Source organism: Patiria miniata, unplaced genomic scaffold (assembly GCF_015706575.1).
Source record: "Patiria miniata isolate m_02_andy unplaced genomic scaffold, ASM1570657v1 HiC_scaffold_22, whole genome shotgun sequence".
NCBI classification, from domain to species: Eukaryota; Metazoa; Echinodermata; class Asteroidea; order Valvatida; family Asterinidae; genus Patiria; species Patiria miniata.
Window position 1 is genome coordinate 16,516,683 of NW_024037061.1, and position 15,892 is coordinate 16,532,574.

A 15,892-nucleotide genomic window follows, 5' to 3' on the forward strand; every position below is an offset into this window, starting at 1 on the left:
GTTTACGGAGGCAGTCCAGTAAATAGGCCACATTTATGGGGCTAATAATTGTAAAGCATAGAATAAAAGCTTGGACTACACCATTTCAAGTAGGGGTGTGCAAGTAATCTTGTCATAAACAACAGAGGGTGTCTTGCTGCAGAGAGGGACACCAGTGCACTCTGATCTGTGAGGGACTGAGGTTTATTGTACAACGCTATCACCCTTTAGCATAATGGTATGGTCTGCGCTGCCACTGAGGCAACATGGTAGCCGATCTCGGAGCGGCACGGAGAGCCAATTTTCTTGAACTGAAAATCGCAATTTTCAGACGTTGAACCTATTGATTTTAAGCCAAAATCTTGTTTCTGTCCATACCATATGGGCTACATACTGCTTTTGTCACTTTTAATGCATTTTGGATGTGTTGACGCTGTGTTGACGCCGTGTTGACGCTTTGGAGTGTGTTGACGCTTTTTAGTATGACCGCATACAAGTAGCGCTGAGGATGTTTATTGAGGTCAATCAGCCTGGCTACGAGGTGGATAGATCGAGTGGCGGGGTAGTCTGCTATTGTGCCGAGCTCGACGAGTACTGGAAGAGATATGGGGTCATAAAGGCTGGCACAATTGCAGAATACCCCGCCACTCGATCTATCCACCTCGTAGCCGGCTACGAGGTCACGGCTGATTGACCTCAATAAACATTCTCAGTGCTACTTGTATGTACTATGCGTCATGCTCCATTGCACTCCCACTTCGTGACCGCGTAGCCGCCAACAGGGTAGTTGGTTTGGACTTAGAATTTTTTCAGCAACTCCCATTCCTTTTTTGTTGCTTCGTTCTCAAGCATATTCAAGGGGACTCCCACTCCGTAGCCTCGTAGCCGCCAACAGGGTGGTTGGTTTGGACTTAGAATTTTTTTCAGCAACTCCCATTCATTTTGTGTTGCTTCGTTCTCAAATAATGGACCCCCACTCAGTATCCGCGTAGCTGGCAATGGACTTGAATTGTTTCTTTTGAGGTGATTCCAACCTCATAGCCAGTGATTTTAGGGGTGTATTTCCGAGTGGCGGGGTATTCTGCAATTACTCCTAAAGGCTTATAAAGCCTAATACTTATTCCCATTAAATCGTAAGTGTAAGTGTAAAAAGTGCAAGTGCAACCATGGTGCAGCAGACGGCATGGTCATCAACAGCACACAGTATACTGACACAGTGACACGTAAGTACATGTATGCGCATGTGCCACTGACTACTCCTAGAACTATGAGGCTCCGCGTGAGCGGAGCCTCATAGATCAAGAAGCCCGCAAAATTGCCTGCAGCACAAAACACTAATAAAGTACAAAAACGTCCATCAAAATGCAGCCATTTCACACAGAACCGCTGCACACTTTGCCCCTATACTCCGTACTTTATCTCTTGACATACTCACGTATCTTGTGCGGAACTAACATAGGTGGATTCTGTCGGTTTTTAGGCCAAATTGATGAAAAATATGCCCTTTCCGCATTGAGCCAACCTGACACTTGAAACGTGCACGCATATGATCGAGCGATGATTTTCGGTTCGCTCGGAGCGCGCCGCGGGGGGTACGGTACAAGCAAAATGATGTGCATGCGCAAGTGCATGTACATGTACCGTACCCCCCGCGGCGCGCTCTGAGCGAACCGAAAATCATCGCTCGATCATAATGCGTGCACGTTTCAAGTGTCAGGTTGGCTCAATGCGGAAAGGGCATATTTTTCATCATTTTGGCCTAAAAACCGACAGAATCCACCTATGTTAGTTCCGCACAAGATACGTGAGTATGTCAAGAGATAAAGTACGGAGTATAGGGGCAAACTGTGCAGCGGTTCTGTGTGAAATGGCTGCATTTTGATGGACGTTTTTGTACTTTATTAGTGTTTTGTGCTGCAGGCAATTTTGCGGGCTTCTTGATCTATGAGGCTCCGCTCACGCGGAGCCTCATAGTTCTAGGAGTACCATAGCCCCACTAGTGTGGCCGTCGGTATGCTGCGCTGAACCCAAGGCCACACACCGTGGTCTGCGCACTACTGAGGACGTTTTCATAATTTCAACAGCGAATTTCTTACATATGGTTGTATTCTACGATGTCCCAACTTTCACTTCTGGGATGCTTGGGTGTAATGATGTTCAATTTTCCAAGATATTCTTGAATCTTTCTGGAGCCCATATGCACTCGTGAAACGTCTGGTGATGGCAGCCATTTTGAATGTGACAAGAGTAGCTGGAGTTACCCAGCCCTGAGTTTTATCATTGGGTTGTCATCTAGGGCTGGAGCGCATTTTTCTCGGAACTTGTAGTATTTGCAAAAAAAATTTGGAAAATGTTCAATTTTGTCCCCGTTACACACTAATTGCAACTGCAACTCACCCCAAACTTGCCTGGAATAACCATTACATAGGTCCTTGAAGTAAAAAATGATCCACGATGAAGATTCAGCCTACAATTGCAGTGAAAACAGGAGGAATAACCGCTAACTTGACAACCTTGCTGGATTGGCCAGGACCGCTATTGGTTTGTGCACAAAAAAAATTGTGTACAATGAATGGCGGTCGATTAACAGGCACAGAGAGCGATCGCTGTCAACTACTTGTTTTTGCCGGCTGCGCTGGCTGTTGGCGCATGACGTCACGCGGAAGTGTAACACCCGATGACTGTTTCATGCACTAGTATAAGGTTTACCACTCGCATCACAGCTTTGGTACTGGAACCGCAACCAATAGTGCATGAAACAGTCATCGGGTGTTACGCTTCCGCGTGACGTCATGCGCCAACAGCCCGCGCAGCCGGCAAAACGCGTAGTTGACAGCGATCGCTCTCTGTGCCTGTTAATCGACCGCCATTCATTGTACACAATTTTGTTTGTGCACAAACCAATAGCGGTCCTGGCCAATCCAGCAAGGTTGTCAAGTTAGCGGTTATTCCTCCTGTTTTCACTGCAATTGTAGGCTGAATCTTCATCGTGGATCGTTTTTTTCTTCAAGGACCTGTGTAATGGTTATTCCAGGCAAGTTTGGGGTGAGTTGCAGTTGCAATTAGTGTGTAACGGGAACAAAATTGAACATTTTCCAAATTTTTTTTGCAAATACTACAAGTTCCGAGAAAAATGCGCTCCAGCCCTAGATGACAACCCAATGATAAAACTCAGGGCTGGGTAACTCCAGCTATGACAAGAGATGACCTCAAGCTGTGACGTCGCGTTTATGCAAATTGCTTGTCGAGCGAGGGCGCGAGTTGCAAATGCGACGGCTGTTTCCTGTACCATGCATTTATCGTCTGGGGGCCACGTGCACTGATCTCTATTCAGGATCTACGGCACAGGAAACAGCCGTCGCATTTGCAACTCGCGCCCTCGCTCGACAAGCAATTTGCATAAACGCGACGTCACAGCTTGAGGTCATCTCTTGTCACATTCAAAATGGCTGCCATCACCAGACGTTTCACGAGTGCATATGGGCTCCAGAAAGGAAATGGGTCAACTCGTACCCGAGTTAACTCGTACCCGAGTCAACTCGTACCCCAAAATTGACACCCAAGTCAAGTCGTACCCGAGTTAGGTCGTACCCGAGTCAAGTCGTACCCCAGTCAACTCGTACCCAAGTCAAGTCGTACCCGAGTCAACTCGTACCCGCAGCTCAAAATAGTTGCCTATTTTCGAAAATAAAATCAGTGAAACGAACGGAAGATCGGAGGGATATGGCCGGTTGTCCGTGCACGGTGACATCGTTTGTGCCGAGCCTGTGCACGCACTCGCTGGTCAACGTGGTCATACCGTGCACTGAGTGACATCGTTTTTGCCGGGCCCGTGCGCGCACTCGCCGGTCCACGTGGTCGTCCGTGCACGGTGACATCGTTTTTGCCGGGCCTGTGCGCGCGCTCATCGGTCAACGTGGTCGTACCGTGCACGGTGATATCGTTTTCGCCGAGCCTGTGCGCACACTCGCCGGTCAAAGTGGTTATGCGTGTAAGGTGTTTTTGCCGTCGCGTAGTTAGTGTCGGAACCTTCGCCGTTTTTCAATGGCATTAGGCCTTGGTGTAAGTTGTACTTGTACATATTTAATACGGGGCTAATTTTCATACTTCAAATAAATGTTCTACCCAAAGTATGCATGCTTTTATCAATTTATTTTATTTTTATATTACAGATGATTCTGTGGTTTTCCGATGAACCATTTTCTGCTGCTCAAACCGATCGATCGGATGGTCTAGCTGTCACACAGTTCATGATGAATCGAATCGGATGTCAAGTTTCGAGGACGAAACCCGATTAGCTCAGTTTTGTTTAAGATAATAAAACTTTCTCTTGCACTTGAATTACAATTTGCTAATGTCAAACAATATTTCACACCCAAGGATCAACTAACAAATTGGTCCCCTAAAACTTATAGAAAGAGCATCTCTGAATGAAACGAGCCACCATTTTCCTTTATCGTGTTTACTTCCTTGATGCCTCAAATGTAAACAAATAATTAAAAATCCTACATTTCTGTTGTTACCAAAATAATATGAACTTATCGCAGAAACTTTATTTAAGCTGCACAAGATTTTTTTAACGACATTTACCGAACTAATTGTACAAAAAATGACCAACATATTAAAGAATCATTATAAATTAAATAACGATGTCCGTGTGACTCTTTTAAGTTTCCTGTAATATATTTTCTCTTCAGATTTGTACTTTCAGGGCCCCCAATCTTCCCAAAGAGATTTGTGCCATGTGCAGTTATTATTCAATAAATGATGCCAAAAATGGAGTGAGTGAACGTTGAAAAATATTACTTTTACATTACAAAATTCATTTTTTAATAGCAGCTTTCTTTTAAAGAAAAAAGGTCTAAAATACTAAATTCGTAAAAAGAAAACTATGCCCTTAAAACACGTTCGACCGAACAAAAAAAATTACGTAGCAGTTCGCACAGTCACTCCACAATCTCATCATTACTAAGAGAAAATACTACACAAATTTTAAAATAACACATCTGACGATCTGGATGAAAAGTGAAATTTACCGTTTATCAGCGAGGGCTCCGTCGACTCGCGAGTACCACACTGATGCCGTTTTGAAAATGTTCTCCGCGCGGTACCCGTCCGTTCGCGATGAAGCCCTTGCTGATGAACGGTACATTTTCCCTTTTCATCCAGATTGGGGGCAACATTTGATACCACCACCTTCAACTAATCCTTGAACTTTATTTGTATTTCTGGCGGCGTAACTACTATTTCTCAGTCGCCGTTTTTGAGGGTAAAATCGGAAGTTTTGTTAACCATCCATCCGTACTTCCAAAATAAAAAAGGAGGGGGAGTACGAGTTGACCTGGGTGCGAGTTGACCAGGGTACGAGTTAACTCGGGTACGAGTTAACCTGGGTACGAGTTAACTCGGGTACGAGTTAACCTGGGTACGAGTTAACTCGGGTACGAGTTAACCTGGATACGAGTTGACTCGGGTACGAGTTGACTCGAGTACGAGTTGACTCGGGTACGAGTTAACTCGGGTACGAGTTGACCCAAAATCTCCAGAAAGATTCAAGAATATCTTGGAAAATTGAACATCATTACACCCAAGCATCCCAGAAGTGAAAGTTGGGACATCGTAGAATACAACCATATGTAAGAAATTCGCTGTTGAAATTATGAAAACGTCCTCAGTAGTGCGCAGACCACGGTGTGTGGCCTTGGGTTCAGCGCAGCATACCGACGGCCACACTAGTGGGGCTAGGAGTAGGAGTACCACTGACATGACTGACTGACTGAGTGATGTGATAATGACGACCGCTTCGAACTCACCTGCAAACGAAAGCATCAATTCGTACACACTTTGAGCAATCGATACCACATTATTAGATGTATAGAGCATGCAAGTGAGTATAAGTTTGTCATAAATTACGAGGAGAAAAAGGGAAAATCTAACCTTTCTTAGACCTAGCTCAAGTCGCATGTTTGTAGGCCCTGTAGTTCATGTAGTTGTGCGCATGCTCGTACCCCCCGCCGGGCCCTGAGGACGCTGGGTAGTCTGGTTCCCAGACCTGACAATTATTCCCGACGCTCACGTCTTAAATTGGAGGTTGGACCAACCTCGTCCCCAGTGCGTACTTTATTTCAAACCGTGTTTCCAGGTAGTGGTGGGCGCGTACTGCTCGATACTCTGGGTACGAGGTTGAGGTTGGACTAAATGTCATCGCAAAACTTCTGGATCCTGGCTCTCTGCTAGCGTTATGAATGCGCGTGGCTATTGGTTACCAGTGAAGCAACCCCCCCCCCCAGTAGGCTGGTTCCAAATAGTCGACTAGCGTAGTCAACCACCGTCGACTAGCGTTTTGGCGGTCATAACCGTTAACCAAGCCCATTGGCTGCAAACGCTCGAACTGCGTTAACTTCCGGTTCCAAACGGTGCAGAAAGTGCTGGAGGTGACGTCACACTAACGAAGCGGATAGTCCATCATTTGTAATTAGTGCATTTCGTTCGTTTGAAGCAACAAAAGTGTTCAAAATCTAATGAAGGATACTGAGCAACTAACCTGATGAAGTTTCAGCTAAGTTTCAGCTGTACATTCCGAGAAAAGCAGCATTCTAAGATCTCAATTTCAAATCAAAAATAACTGAATCATGTTTTGAATTGTTTTGAATTGCAGCTATACGCGGCGTCGCGCACTGATCCGACGAATTATAACAACTGCGCGCGTGTGTGCGTCGTTCCAATACTTGTGCGCGCTGCGCTGAATAACAAAACGAACTACTAATTTAAATTTTCCTACGGTGCTTCTTAAAGCTATAGTCCATCATTTGTAATTAGTGCATTTTGTTCGTTTGAAGCAACAAAAGTGTTCAAAATCTAATGAAGGATACTGAACAACTTACTTGATGAAGTTTCAGCTCAGCTTCAGCTTCATATTCCGAGAAAAACAGCATTCTAGGATCTCAATTTAAAATCAAAAGTTGCTAAATCATGTTTCGAATTGTTTTGAATTGCAGCTTTACGCGATGTCGCGCACTGATCCGACGAATTATAACAACCGCGCACGCCTGTGCGTCGTTCCAATGCTTGTGCGCGCTGCGCCGAATAACAAAACGAACAACTAATTTAAATTTTCCTACGGTGCTTCTTAAGAAGCACCGTTGGAAATGCCTTCTTTCGTTGATTACTTCAAAATGAGAGCTTGCCAGAAAGGATAATTTCACAGGGAGTTTAGTCCCCTTACTATCTTTCAACCAGTATGTTTTTCAACAATAATTACGCCAGTTACTTTTTTGGATAGCTGCAAATGATGGACTCGGGCTTTAAGAATCACCGTTGGAAATGCCTTCTTTCGTTGATTACTTCAAAATGACAGCTTCCCAGAAAGAATTATTTCACAGGGAGTTTAGTTCCCTTACTATCTTTCAACCAAGTTTGTTTTTCAACAGTAATTACGCCAGTTACTTTTTGGATGGCTGCAAATGATGGACTATAGCTTTAACCATTGGTCAACTATAGTCCTCGCGCGAACGTGGCCACAGCGTCAACACACTCCAAAGCGTCAACACAGCGTCAACACATCCAAAATGCATTAAAAGTGACAAAAGCAGTATGTAACCCACATAGTATGGGAGAAACAAGATTTTGGCTTAAAATTAATGGGTTAAACGTCTGAAAATTGCGATTTTCAGTTCAAGAAATGGACATATTGCCTCAGTGGCAGTGCGGACCATACCATTATGCTAAATGGTGATAGCGTTGTACAATAAACCAACAGAGAGGGCGCGGCCGGCCAATACCAAAAGATGTCCATTTCAATAAAGTAAATGACACATTAACACAACTCACAAAATAATGATCGACCACTCCGATCCTCAGTCCTCACAGATCTGGTATCCCTCTGTTGCAGGCGCGGTTCTACGGGGGGGGGGGGGGGGGGGGGGGGGGGGGGGGGTCACCGCTTTGCGCGGACTGTCCTATCTTGGACCAACCTCGTACCCCGTGGGTACGATCTTGCAGCGCCATGTTGTTTCCCATCATGCCTTGTCCGACCGTAACCCCTGGAATTGTGTAATTTAAATATACCGAAATACGGTACATTATAATTAGGGCTGCAGTTTATCCGTTTTACGTGCCGACGACATCTTTAAAATGTTAAAAGTTGTGATTTTGAAGAATCAATCCTGCAGCCTCGATTCCAGGGGCGCGTGCTCGTTCCTTACACTAACCCCTGGCTGTGATGATGATGTAAATGACGCTGAATGGCTATTCACAGCGTACTGCGCGGGCATTTCGAAGATAGCACGCCGGGCGCGCCCATGAATGCACTAGCGCTCGCGTGCTTAGCTTCGCACGTAACGAAAAAAAACGTCACGTACGAAAAAAAAATTATGATTCAAAAGTCGCGATGCCTGTACGATATGGATTATGTCAGCCGCGTTTTTCGCTTTAAAGCTTCAGTCCATCATTTGTAATTTGTGCATTTTGTTCGTTTGAAGCAACAAAAGAGTTCAAAATCTAATGAAGGATACTGAGCAACTAACCTGATGAAGTTTCAGCTAAGCTTCAGCTGTACATTCCGAGAAAAACAGCATTCTAAGATCTCAATTTCAAATCAAAAATTACTGAATCATGTTTTGAAATGTTTTGAATTGCAGCTATACGCGACGTCGCGCACTGATCCGACGAATTATAACAACTGCGCGCGCGTGTGCGTCGTTCCAATACTTGTGCGCGCTGCGCTGAATAACAAAACGAACTACTAATTTAAATTTTCCTACGGTGCTTCTTAAGAATCACCGTTGGAAATGCCTTCTTTCGTTGATTACTTCAAAATGAAAGCTTCCCAGAAAGAGTAATTTCACAGGGAGTTTAATCCCCATACTATCTTTCAACCAAGTTTGTTTTTCAACAATAATTACGCCAGTTACTTTCGGATGGCTGCAAATAATGGACTATAGCTTTAAAAAAAAACCTGTATCTGTGGTTGTAAAGGCACGAAAGGGGTACGCACATTTAATACAAATCTTTGCTAATTAACACAACGTCCAAACAATGTGTTTGAAAGGATTGATTCTTCAAAATCACAACTTTAAACATTTTGAAGATGGCGTCGTCACGTAAAACAGATAAACTGCAGCCCTAATTATAATATTGTTGATGTACCCTAACGTGGCGCGGCCCCTAACGTGGCGCACTTGGATTTTTCGCCGGTAGCGCCTACCTAGAGCAAAATTTTAAACTGAAATTTCACAGAAAGTGAAATTTCATCAAGTTCTACACGGTCCTGTTCATAAATCGCGAGTATATTTACCTGTAACAAAGTTAGAAGGAAAAGCTATTTTGGCGTGATTTTCCGATTTTATTTTCAAGTGCAAAGTGAACCCTTTGAAAATGCCCTGAAAAATAAGAAAATAATTTTCTGACAAACATTTGGCTGGGTATGTAAGTAAAGATATTAATTATTTATCAGAATTTATCAAGTTTACAGGAATTCGTAAGTGTTAATTTGGAATTTTCCAAGATTTATTCAAGTGCGCCACGTTAGGGAACACTCCGCCAATTTGTGCCCAATTTCCGGACACCACCGTTTTTGAATTTCGGATTAAATTTTATGAAACTGAAATTGTTCACGGAGGTAAAATAGCAAGCATTGATAAGGTAAAAGTACCAGTATTTCATTGCATGAATTTGAGGTTTGTCAACAAAGAGGTTTGGCAACACTACACGAGGAAAGTCGGGTAAGCGTCGAAGTGCGCCACGTTAGGGAACACGACTATATACCGTATTTTCTTCTTCATTCATTCATTTTCATGATGACTTGATGAGTTGGGCCCAACTGTCCCTGTCGAGCATAGTGTTGGAAAGAGATGGACCGCTCAGACCAGTTTCTAGCTTGATGGATGTTTTCAGGGTCATGTTGGGACGACCTTTTCGTCGAGGGGCTTCAGGATTCCAGAGGAGAACTTGACTAGCTGGCTCATTATGTCGTATTTTGGTATATTTAAATTACACAATTCCAGGGGTTACGATCGTATGCAAGATCGTACCCACGGAGCACGAGGTTGTCAATCCTTTCAAACACAACGTTTGGACGTTGTGTTAATTAGCAAAGATTTGTATTGACCCTAAAGGGGCCGGGTTATTTTGACCATCTCTCAGCCGGGGGGGGGGGGGGCGGATTCCGCCCCCCCCCCCCCCAAGGTCTCGGCCATCGAGTGACGAAAAATTTTGAAACTCGGCACATGCACAGAGCAACTCTTCCTAAACATACCCGAGAAATTTCATGACTATAGGTCAAAGGGTTTTGGAATGATGGCTAATTAATTATTCATATGTACGAATGGCAATTTTGCTCTGTGTACACGACGTATATACGAAAATTCAGTTTTCACGGCGCGTAGCGCCGGAAAATTTTTCGCTTCGCGGCAACCCGTGGTCCGATTTTTATGTTTTTTGTATCAAAAGATGGGCAAAGCTCGAGGCTAAAAAGTCATAACAGCTCGGGTCGCGAAAAATTTTTTTTAGAGGCTATCACGGAAAATGTTGAGGGGGGGGGGCGGATTCCGCCCCCCCCCAAGATCTCGGCCATCGAGTGACGAAAATTTTTGAAACTCGGCACATGCACAGAGCAACATATATAAATGGTGATGAATCATAAGACATTGATAAAAAAAAACTCATTTAATTGTCATTTAGTCTCAAATAAAACAAAAATAAGACAAGTCCTGCCACTTGACAATTTAAAAATACCTTTTTTAAAAATTAATTTCAAATTCCAAACTGCACTCTCAGGTGAGTCACTTTGCACAATTCACATTTTGATTTATGATGTTTATGTACAACTCGGGTATACAGAGTTGTACATAAACATCATAAATCTCCGAGCAAGGAATTTTCTTCCACTTAATAAACTCAAATTTGTACAATCTGTAATTTGAGTACTTTTTTTAACAATCCCTTGAAATTCTTTCTATTTACAAAACAGACTGCTTATGCAAAAACACTTTGCGATGTACACAATCATGCTCGAAGTAACCAATGAAAATGCGCAAAAGTACTTTGTACATGTACAAAGTACTTTTGTCTCAGCGTTTTCATTGGTTATTTCGAGCACAACATGGTAACTTCCCTTGGACACTGAGGCTATTTACATATACGTTCATAATTTAACACTTCCATTGATATCGATTAGAAAAGGAGTGATGTGAAACGGAACTTTTGGTTTGTAGATCGCTTTTTGCATTCTGCCATTTTCTTCCCTTCTTTTCACTGGATGTTACTTAACTCGATCAGCCTTGGCGAGCCAGGCATTGAATTTACACCAAATTGCGCTCGTTGTAGGAGATCCTGATTCAAATCCAGCCACATACTTTGAATTAAATTACAGAAATCTGAGTTTTGTGAACGAAATTGTAATTGCTAAATGTACATGTTACAGATGTCAATTCACATTAAGACATTATTGAAACCTCATTCACAAGTAGAAATTCACTAATGGACGTTCCATTTCCATTTTGTCTCAAACAACAGTTTTATATATACACAACGGCATTCCTGCAACTCTACAGAGTACAAAACAAATTTCTTGACAATAAGTTTCAAATTCCAAACTTGATTCCCAGGTACGTATCACTTTGAATTGAATCTCTATTCTGTTACCTTACCATGCCGTTTGTGTTCAACCCAAATTTTTGAGAAGTTGCTTAATTAACAGTTTGGGTAAATGGCTGCATAGAAAATGGGTTGCGACTCAATTCAAGGTTTGATGAGCCATGGCTCAAGTGATTTTTTTAAAACATTTATTCATATTCGCCAACACGCTTATTTACATGAACTTAAACTTCTCACAAGTTCAAGTTGGCCCATCATCTGCTCTGGGCATGGCACATATTGTCCCTGATGACTTACTGTTAATTGTGATGCAGGATGTCATTTGGACGTGAGCATTAATTGTTCTAGACAACTTATTTAGACTGTCATCACGCTACACTGATGGTATGGCTGGGTAACATTGGAGCTCTGTTCCTACAGTCATTGCATTCCGGGAGAGGATAATATCCAGCAGTTTCTCAGTGGAAGCATACACTGCTTCCTTGCATTGAAATCTTAGCATCAGTCCATCCTGGATCATCGTTACTGACAACTTGCAAGTGTTGCTGGCACTCTTGAGACCGCTGTTCCCCTTGCAGGGATGGGCTGGAGTCAGTCACCCTGGAACATTGTTCTCGACAGCTTTTGAGTGATTGACTCCCTGCTGGTTCCTGGTGCACATGCTGCTCCCATGACACATTGCTGTTGTGCCTGGAACATTGTTTCGGAGTTACTTGCAACTATAAGTATCAGCGGACTCTGCACATTGTTGCCCTTACATGGATGGTGCATCACTTACCATGCAGAAAACATTGTTCTTGACATTTTCAAACGATTGACTCCCTTCCCGGGCTCTGGATATGCATGTACTGCTGCCCTAACTGTGCTGATGGCTCGGTGCCAGTCAGCCCAGGACATTGTTCCTGAGTACTTACAAGTGACTGCTGGCTCTCTGCTGGTTCTGGGTGTACACACTGTTCCCCTTGTATGGATGGCGTGCAGTCAGTCAGAATATCTGAGCACTGTTCCTGATGAGAACTTGCAAGCGCTGGGGTCCGCGCTGGGGTCCCCGCTGGTTCTGCATGTACCTCAACATGCACTTGAACATGGTGCTGGCTGTGCATGGATGCCTTGCTGCTGCTTTGCCTGGAACATTGTTCTTGACAGCTGTCCGACTGCTGACTCTCTGTGTGTTGTGCATGCCCTTGGCTTGGTGGCTTGCTGCTGCTTGGCCTGGCAGCATGGTGCTCTTGGTCATTTTCTGCCTTTGGAATCACATGAAGCTTAATCTGCTTCCCTGGCTGCGATGGTCGGCTGGGATTCTGTCCGGGCAGCAGCTTCAGGAATGAGGAAGCCTCAATTACAGCTGCACGATAGTCAGCATTTGTGGCACTGTAGACCAGGGAATCAATTGAGCCATTGATAAGTCGCAGGATGTCTGCACATACATTCAGAATAAATAGTTTTTCCGTGAGTTCCAGATATTCAATCTCTTCGGCTGGCCTAGTAAAATTGTTTCGCACAATGATTCTAATGGATGCGGCTGCAACGTCTAGTGACTTCAAAACGAAGAAAATGGCAGTATTGATGGTTATCATACGGAGCACCCTGCCTGCTCGCTTGGGACGGTTTGGCAACAGGGCTGATTGACTGCGCACTTTCACTACTACATAGATGTACAAAGCAAGAATTGCTATGAAACAGACAATGTTGATAATGAAAGGAATCCAGAAGAGTATTTCCCTGAAGAGAGTGTCTGCTATTGGTAAGAATATCAGAATCACACCAATAATAATTGTCGGCACCCAGACTCCTGCTGATATCTTTGCTGCTCGAGATTTCAAGGCTTTTTCTTTGTGTGTCAGAGGATTGCGCACTGCAGAGAATCTCTCGGCTGCTATGGTAAGTACAAAGAAATTACAAACTGCTAGAAACATATAACGGACACCCAGGGCTGCCCTTTGCAAGGAGTCTATGGGTTGAAAAAACAGTGCATATAGCAAGTCACTTGAGAGGAAGAGCAAGTCAGCCACAGCCAGATTGAATAAGAATATGTTGATGATTGTACGCATGGACTTCACTCGAATGACTGTGAAGAGAAAGACAAAGTTTAAGAGGATGCCAATTGGTGCAATCATTTCAACACTTCGCCAGTTTATTTGAAGAATTCCGTGAACTCTCTCGTTAAAGTCATAATGAAGCTTGTCAAGTTCACTTTCCCTCCCCTCGGAGGTGTTTTGGCAGGGGCAAAAACCCGGCATAGACATCTTCAGTGTCCAACATTTTGTTCGGATAAATCAAAGAGTGGTCTGCGTGCATTATTGGAAGATCACTCCAGTTTTATACTGACAGAAATGTGTAGTTGAAGCCCATAAATTATTCTTTTTTTGAATAATTTTGTCCTGGTTTTTCGTTGACATGCAGTTTTACAAAAACAGTGGACAGTTTCATAATTGTCATTGGCATGATATATTGCCAGTTTTGATTAGGTTTGTATATATCTCTTTAGCTTTGTGTGTTTCCCTCACCCCAACTATACCAAATCCATACAATCCCAGCACCTTGGTTTTGTACAATAGTGTATGTTGATGATTTCAGAATTTCAGAAAACGAGTTTCCGTATTGCATTTGATGCAGAGAGTGCTATTATATAGTTTTAGTGCTGTTGGATTTTTGAGAGTTAATGAATAAATTTCCTCTCGTATACACAACAATGTAATTTGACTTTAGAGCTAAATCTTTGAGCTTGAACATGTTGAATAAACAGCCTTTAGTTCTCCCCCCCCCCCACAAAATCAATTGTATGGACTTTTACTATTCAATATAGCGCGGAAGGCGTAAATCCTGGGGAAAAGGGAGGATACCCCTTCTCCACCCCCACACATACATCTTCGTAAACACCGGCAATCGTGGACCCCCTTATTATCCCTAATCCTTATTCCTTTGTTTGTACTTTAACTTTTCAGCAACAGCTTTCATTGGTTTTGTACACGAATTTCAATCGTGGACGTTCGGTCAATCGTGGACGTGTTTGTGTCCTAACCCTTTTGCCCTAGGTCCACGATTGCCGGTGTTTACATACTCACCCACACGCACGCACACATGTTGCCTGCAATCGTTTCCCCATATTGTCATAATTTGTAATGTACTTCAACTTGTTATTGGAAGACCTCCCATATGGTTTGCACACGATCGCCAAGGGACCTTCAGGAAATTGGGGACCCTATTGTCCTCTATTGTTCAACGTCTCCTATTGAATGCAGAAACAAACCCAGCTTTGTTTATGGGGTAAATCGAGGATTTTCTATTGGTCCTCATCATCGATCTTTTGTTTATACTCTTTAACCTTTTTGCATCAGCTCTCATTGGTTTTGTACACGTTTTCTAATCGAGGTCGTCCTCGATTTGACTCCTGTCCTCAAAAAGGCCATAGAGCTAGGTCCTAGCTCTATGATTAGGCTTATGATGATGCTTTACAGGACTGTGTGTCCTCGATTTACACCATAAACAAACCCATGCACACACACTTTTTTTAACAGGGGAATGCCCCCCCCCCCTCCCAGATTGTTGTGGTGAGGAACCCAAAACGCCGAATTTGAGGTTTTCTTTTAGCTGTCCAGTGGTGCAAATGTATTCAATAGGTATGAAAAATGGAGAACATAAAACTTTAAATGCACCGTTTTGATGTACGTAAACACATTACATGTACTTTGTTAAAGATGCCGCATTTGTATCTTGAACAACGCCCCCTAGTGTCATGTGATTTCCACCCCCCCCCTTTTTAATCTGTATAACATACAAAAGTTTAACGTTTTTATTGGTTGTTCTGATAGCACTGCAAGCAGATAAAGTTTCACAATGATTGACGTATTTGAGAGATATAGGTTTCGATTTTGGTGTCCGTTTAAAAAAAAAGAGTTTTCATAAATTGGAATTGTTATTTGAGAACTGTTTTCTTATAGGTTTCTGATTTTAGTTTCAATTTAAAAACAATGTTTTCACAATTGGCATTGTTATTTCAGAATGATGTTTTCTTATAGATATTTTATTTTTGTTTCATTTAAAAATAAGTGTTTTCACAGTTGGAATTGTTATTTCAGAATAGTTTTCTTAGGGTTTGATTTTTGTTTCATTCATAAAATGTTTACATTCAAACTAGAAACTTGTGTTTGTTCTCTTGCATATTGTGTAATCTGTCAGCGTACAGGAGTTTTTTGTCATACCAGTGGCGCGTGCACGCAGGATGTGGCTTGGAGGGGGGGGGGGGGGGCTCACACATTTTTTTCTTCGAATTTTGTAGGGAAAAAAAGTTTTTTGGGGGGCCGACTATTTTGACGAT

The 15,892-nt window shown here is 43.0% G+C and overlaps 1 protein-coding gene across 1 annotated transcript in view; it reads right to left on the minus strand.

The window, feature by feature from the left end:
* LOC119730361 (piwi-like protein 1) overlaps positions 1–6,013 on the minus strand; it is a 39,816-nt gene extending 33,803 nt beyond the window's left edge. Inside the window, exon 1 of the mRNA XM_038203216.1 lies at positions 5,917–6,013. The gene's annotated coding sequence lies outside the window, so the exon portion shown is untranslated. The remainder of the gene's footprint in view (positions 1–5,916) is intronic.
* Positions 6,014–15,892: the final 9,879 nt, after the last annotated feature.